This window comes from Rhinoderma darwinii, chromosome 4 (genome assembly GCF_050947455.1).
Source record: "Rhinoderma darwinii isolate aRhiDar2 chromosome 4, aRhiDar2.hap1, whole genome shotgun sequence".
NCBI lineage: Eukaryota > Metazoa > Chordata > Amphibia > Anura > Rhinodermatidae > Rhinoderma > Rhinoderma darwinii.
The window spans coordinates 88,174,941-88,180,725 of record NC_134690.1 but is presented as its reverse complement, the minus strand read 5'-3'; the positions used below and the strand labels follow the sequence as shown (position 1 = coordinate 88,180,725).

Here is a 5,785-nt window from a genome sequence, read left to right as displayed (position 1 = left end):
TCAAAGCGACTTGACAAACGTTTATTTTTATCGGAGGAGAAGACACTACTGCGTATCTGCGTCTTCTGAGAGACAACACCAACTGTCTTCAAGACTTCACAGGTAAAGTGCCGCCATTTACTAACCATAATGACTGATCCACGTCATCCCAGACACAGACACAGATGCTTCTTCCACTACTGAAATGGATTGTATTTTATTAATAAACTCAAAGGTTTTCACCTAAATACTCAAAATCTGGATAAACTAAGGAGACAAGAGTAAAATAACCCGACGTATCATCTCCTTCCTCAGATCTTTCTGATGGATCCCAAGCTGTAGGACCGTATGCTTATTATTATTCTGTATTTAGAGAGGTTTCCATTCTAGAAAATGATATCAATAGGATTTTCCACCATATTCTGATCAGTCTGCCAGCACCATCACCCCATGTCTTCACTTTTACCCTTCGTAGTGGCAATCCCCCCCCCCCCCCGCCCCGGTGTGCAGGGAACTACAACATAGTCTGATTAATTGATTACACAATGCTGTCTCTTCATTCTCAGGATCGCAGGGGTCCCGGAGATCAGACCCCACTAATCAGAATGTTATGTCATATCCTAGTAATATCCCATAACACTCAATTATGAGTAAACCCCTTTAATATTCATAGTATATACATTTTATACCTCAGTGCAGCTGTCCTGTGATTCTTCTTTTTTTATTTTCAACCAAGTTTTAAAATGGGTCCGGGGATATGGATAATGTAAGAGGGATGTTTATTGTGTTTTTCCTATAATATATATATATGTATGTATATAATATTTAGTATGTGTGTAGTAACATATCTTATAATGCAGAGGCATAACTTGAAGCTCCTGGTCTCTAATGTAAAATCTGTAACAGGGCCCTCTCTATACCATGTGTCATTTATAATACTGGTGTCTTCTTATGGAAGAGGGGATTTTGGGCCCCCTATGGCAGTAGATCCTGGGTGTGACTGCTACCTCTGCACCCTCTATAGCTACGCCCCAGTTATAATGTCAGTCCAGCGCACATATTACATATTTATATTAATATACGTTTTTGTACTGTGACTGTGTGGCACGGAAGCGGTTAAAGGAGGGATATATCCTGCTAGGGGTGGGTCTGTCCAAGATAAATTTAGGTGGGCCATGGGTCCTATAGGCATAGAGGGCACCCGCCCCACTGAACGTTTTTTGGGTAGTTTTTAGGGTGGTCTTGCACATCCTCCCCTTCTGGGTTTATAAGGCGAGGGCGGGCAGTCATCTTCCTCTTTTGGCCGTTACTTGTCCCACCCTCCTTCCCTATTTGTTTTGTGTTGAACCTAATTTTTCTTTAAAAAAAAAAAACCGAAAAGAAAAGAGAAATATATATATAAAAATAATTACTTATACAAAATGTTTTAAATAAGAGACAAAAAAAAAAGATAAATAAATAATATATATATATTTGTCTCTGAAGTACTATGTGTATTTTATACGGAATTATACTCCGTACAATTGTCATGTTGTTTAGCGACTCCAAGTTTGTAAAAGGAATTGTAGTTTTTCTGGTCATGAGGCATTTGATTCGTTTGTAAACTCATGCCACAGCAGGCGGTAATTTGATATTAAAAGAATTGACCTACATGCCCTTCCTTAGGCGGGCTGGCATACGGGTATAATAGGAAAACAGTTTATTTTGAAAATACTTAAATAATAAATAATTAATAAAGCTGTGGACGACCCTCGTGTCAACCCACGTTTAAAAGTTTAGTTGTGTGTCGTTCAAATTACTTGTATGGTTTATGTATAATCCACCCCAGCCTGTACATGGTATTGGTATGCGCACAGTCAGTCACATTGCCAAATATTCATGGTAATATTCTCTTCTATTTAAGTTTCCCAGGAAGAGGAGAAGAGATGGCGAGGAAGAGGAAGAGAGAGATGGTCACTCTTCATGTGGACGAGACGTCAGTACAAGATTTTATATCACTGCAGTCACTACATATCAAATCCATACTAAGGGTATGTTCACACGGCAGCGTCCGTAACGGCCGAAATTACGGGGCTGTTTCCAGGAGAAAACAGCCCCGTCATTTCAGCCGTAACGGTATGTGCAGGCGCTTGAACGCCGCGTCCATTATGGACGTAACTGGAGCTGGTTTTCCATGGAGTCCATGGAAAACTGCTCCATTTACGTCTGAAGAAGTGACATGACACTTCTTTGGCGCGGGCCTCTATTTACGCGCCGTCTTTTGACAGCGACGCGTAAATATACGCCTCGTGTGAACAGACAAACGTCAGCCCATTGCTTTCAATGGGCAGATGTTTGTCAACGCTTTCAAGCCGTAATTTCGGACGTAATTCGGGGGTTAAAATGCCCGAATTACGTCCGTAAATAGGCCGTGTTACAAACCATTACAAATCTAATCTATCAGCTTCTTATTAACCTCTTCACCCATGAGAATAAACGTCCTATAAGGGTGACGCGTCCTTCTACCAAGGTCATACAAAGCTTAAAGGGAATGTGTCACTAGAGTTTTTTTTTTTTTTTTTTTAGTTAAACAGTTAGTATATAAATGATTACACATTGTTCTAATTTTTTTAATTTTTTCACAAGTTTGAAAATATTATAAATTATATTCTAATTTATAACATTTCCATGTACTGGTAACTAGAGGGAGCAATTCCCAAAATTGCAGCATTGGCATGTGGTAAAGCAACCTCATTGCCTTATGCTGCAAAATTGGAGAAGACACACTCTCTCTAGTAAAGCTAATTTGCATATATATAAAATAGCTCATAACTTGTCCAAAAATGAACGTTTAAAAAAACAAACAAAACGTTACTGTTATCTACATTGCAGGGCCGATCACATGCAATAGGAGATAGGAATTTGAGAATCTGGTGACAGAGCCTCTTTAAACATGGATTTTACTAAGATTTCCCTGTCATTTATTCATTTCATTTTTAATTCATTGTAAACTTATTAACACATAATTGTCTGTATTTTATATTTTTACATTGGACTGCTGACTGTAATATCTATTTCTTCGCCAAACATGGACTCCTTGGATTGCTTTTCAGGGTTCTGACTCCTATAAAGACATTATACGAGAGCTGAGTACTGCGCGGCAGCCTGAGTAGCGCTCTTTACTTTGAGGGATGTCATGATGGGACACCCCACTCACTTTAATCTGCTCCTCACCCTCCTCTATTTCTTTTTTGTTGTTGTAACTTTCTCTTCATTCTCTGTACTCCTATGCGGCTGTTGAATCCGTCCTCTTCGTAGGGGGCCTGGAGTCATGTAGACTACTCTCCTGCATGGGAATATTGCCTTTCACCTCAGTTCTTTATATGTACGCTGCATTTATACTTTCTGTACTCTTATGTAATTCTGTACCCAAAATGTTTTACAAAATGGACCTTTTCGATCATGAAAATAAAGATTTTATATTTTTACATTGGACTGCTGACTGTAATATCTATTTCTTCTATCACAGATCGCTGACCTACATGATAGACGAGTGCCGGAAGAGAAGGAAGGAGCATACCCTGCAGCCAGAAGAACGGACTGCTTTCTACAATCTCCTCGGTAAGAGTCACTGCACCTTCCAATGATTCTGACCAGACACAACGAGGGGGATTTATTAGGACTGACGTTTCATACCCCGGTCTTAATAAACAGTTCGCTGGATTAGGATGCGACACATTTAATAAGAAGCTAATGCCTCATAATAATTTTGCCGCATCTTTCAGCTGGCCGTTCACCACAATCGTGGGGTAACAATTGCACTCACAGGGTGTGTGAACGTGACCGCAGCCCTATCCCTTTTCTCCCAGGATCGGACATAAGATAACAAATCTATATATGCTCACCGTTCCTCTTCTCCCTATGCCCTCTCAGCATGCTGCGGCTCATACAACATACAGGGCCATATATGTGATGCAGCACTCAACTACCTCAGTGCTGCGTCACATACAACACTCTGCGCCAGTGCCTTGTATGAGCTGTTGCCCGCAGGGAGAGCCTAAGATGAGCCAGTGGGGAGAAGCGAAGTGGAGCGTTGAGGTGAGTACATTTTTATTTTATTATTTTGATGTATTGTCCGATAGGAGGGGAGGGGGAATTTGATCACACTAAGTGAAATCTTCTGCTGTAATTTACATTTGTTCTCATGTACAAACATATGACAATTTATTCTAAAAATAAGCCATCAATATTTTATCAGTGGGGGTCTGGCTCCTGGCACCCCTATAGTAAGCAAAGTAAAGGAGCTGCAGTGTTCCAGCGAGTGTTAGGCTGGGTTCACACGACCTATTTTCAGACGTAATGGAGGTGTTTTACGCCTCGAATTATGTCTGAAAAAAACGCCTCCAATACGTCGGCAAACATCTGCCCATTACTTTCAATGGGCTTTACGATGTACTGTGCCGACGACCTGTCATTTTACGCGTCGCTGTCAAAAGACGACTCGTAAAATTACAGCCTCGTCTAAAGAAGTGCACTTCGTGGGACGTTATTGGAGCTGTTTTCTCATAGACTCCAATGAAAAAAGCTCCAAAAACGGCCGTAAAAAATGCTGCGAAAAACGCTGCTAAAAACGCGAGTTGCTCAAAAAACATCTGAAAATGAGGGGCTGTTTTCCCTTCAAAATCTTTTCGCCGGGTGCCGGTGGGAAGAGAGGGAGCTCCCTCCCTCTCTCCAAAACCACTCAGATGCGGCGCACGCTATTTAGCGCCGCATCTGAGGGGTTAAACGGGTGAGATCGATACTAATATCGATCTCACACATTCGAGCAGGGTTGCCCCAGCTCTCAGCTACATCTGGCAGCTGAGAGCAGGGAGATTTAACGGCTCCCTTCTCTGTTTATTTATCCTGATGCAGCGCCGTGAAACGGCTATTGCATCAGGATAAAGCCCACTAATGACCGCCGTGAAAAGGCTAATCGGCGGTCATTAAGGGGTTAAGCATTTACTTAACCTTTAATTCTTTGTATATAAACTATTTTGGATTTAAAGAATTTGAAATGAACTTTTTTCGTAGATGATGAGCACATCCAGCTGTTTTTGGCCAAGGACATCTGTTTGAGGATTTCGGACAAGGTAATTTTATAATGACAAAACAAATAGACAATCAGCCAGATATAGACATGACTGACAAGAAAGATCAGATTTGAATAAAAGGGTTTATGTGGCATTAAGAGATATTCTACTTTACATCTACATCCTTGGTAAGATAATAATATTAGATTCAGAACAATGAGGATAATCCTGTGATTTATGTGTTAGGATTATGGATTGATATTAATAAACATATAAATAGAATCACCACATAAAGATAAGACATAAGAAGAGACCATTTCTCTATCTCCAAATTCTAACTTCTTGTCTTTGTCTTCTTCCACTAGTATCTGCTGGCCATGGTCCTCATGTATTTCAAGAGAGCCGGACTGCGTACCGAGGAATACAGAGAGAATTTCTTTGCATCTCTGTGAGTATCTTCACGTATCACATGTTTGAAGGAATACTCTCAAGTAGTTGTGGATCATGTGCTTTCAGGGTCACCATCAGGGCAGTACAGCTGGTACGGCAGTCAGGGGCCCGGCCACAATGCTGAAAAAAAGGGGTCTGCCCGCTTCTTAGTAACTGTAAACATTTCCATCAGGGCCCCAGCGTTAGTTACTTGGAGAAAGGAACGGACCCTTCTGTTCCTTCCTTGGAAGTAACTGTAACACTGGGACCCCGAGAGGACAGTAGGGGAAGCTGCTGCATGAAAAGCATGAAAGCTGCTCCGTGTG

At 41.1% G+C, this 5,785-nt stretch overlaps 1 long non-coding RNA gene across 1 annotated transcript; it reads left to right on the top strand.

Annotated features, from left to right (window-relative positions):
- Positions 1-3,511: 3,511 nt before the first annotated feature.
- LOC142760775 (uncharacterized) lies at positions 3,512-5,451 on the top strand. The gene is made up of 3 exons (XR_012883394.1): positions 3,512-3,579; positions 5,032-5,090; positions 5,396-5,451. It is a non-coding gene; the product is annotated as an uncharacterized LOC142760775 (long non-coding RNA).
- Positions 5,452-5,785: the final 334 nt, after the last annotated feature.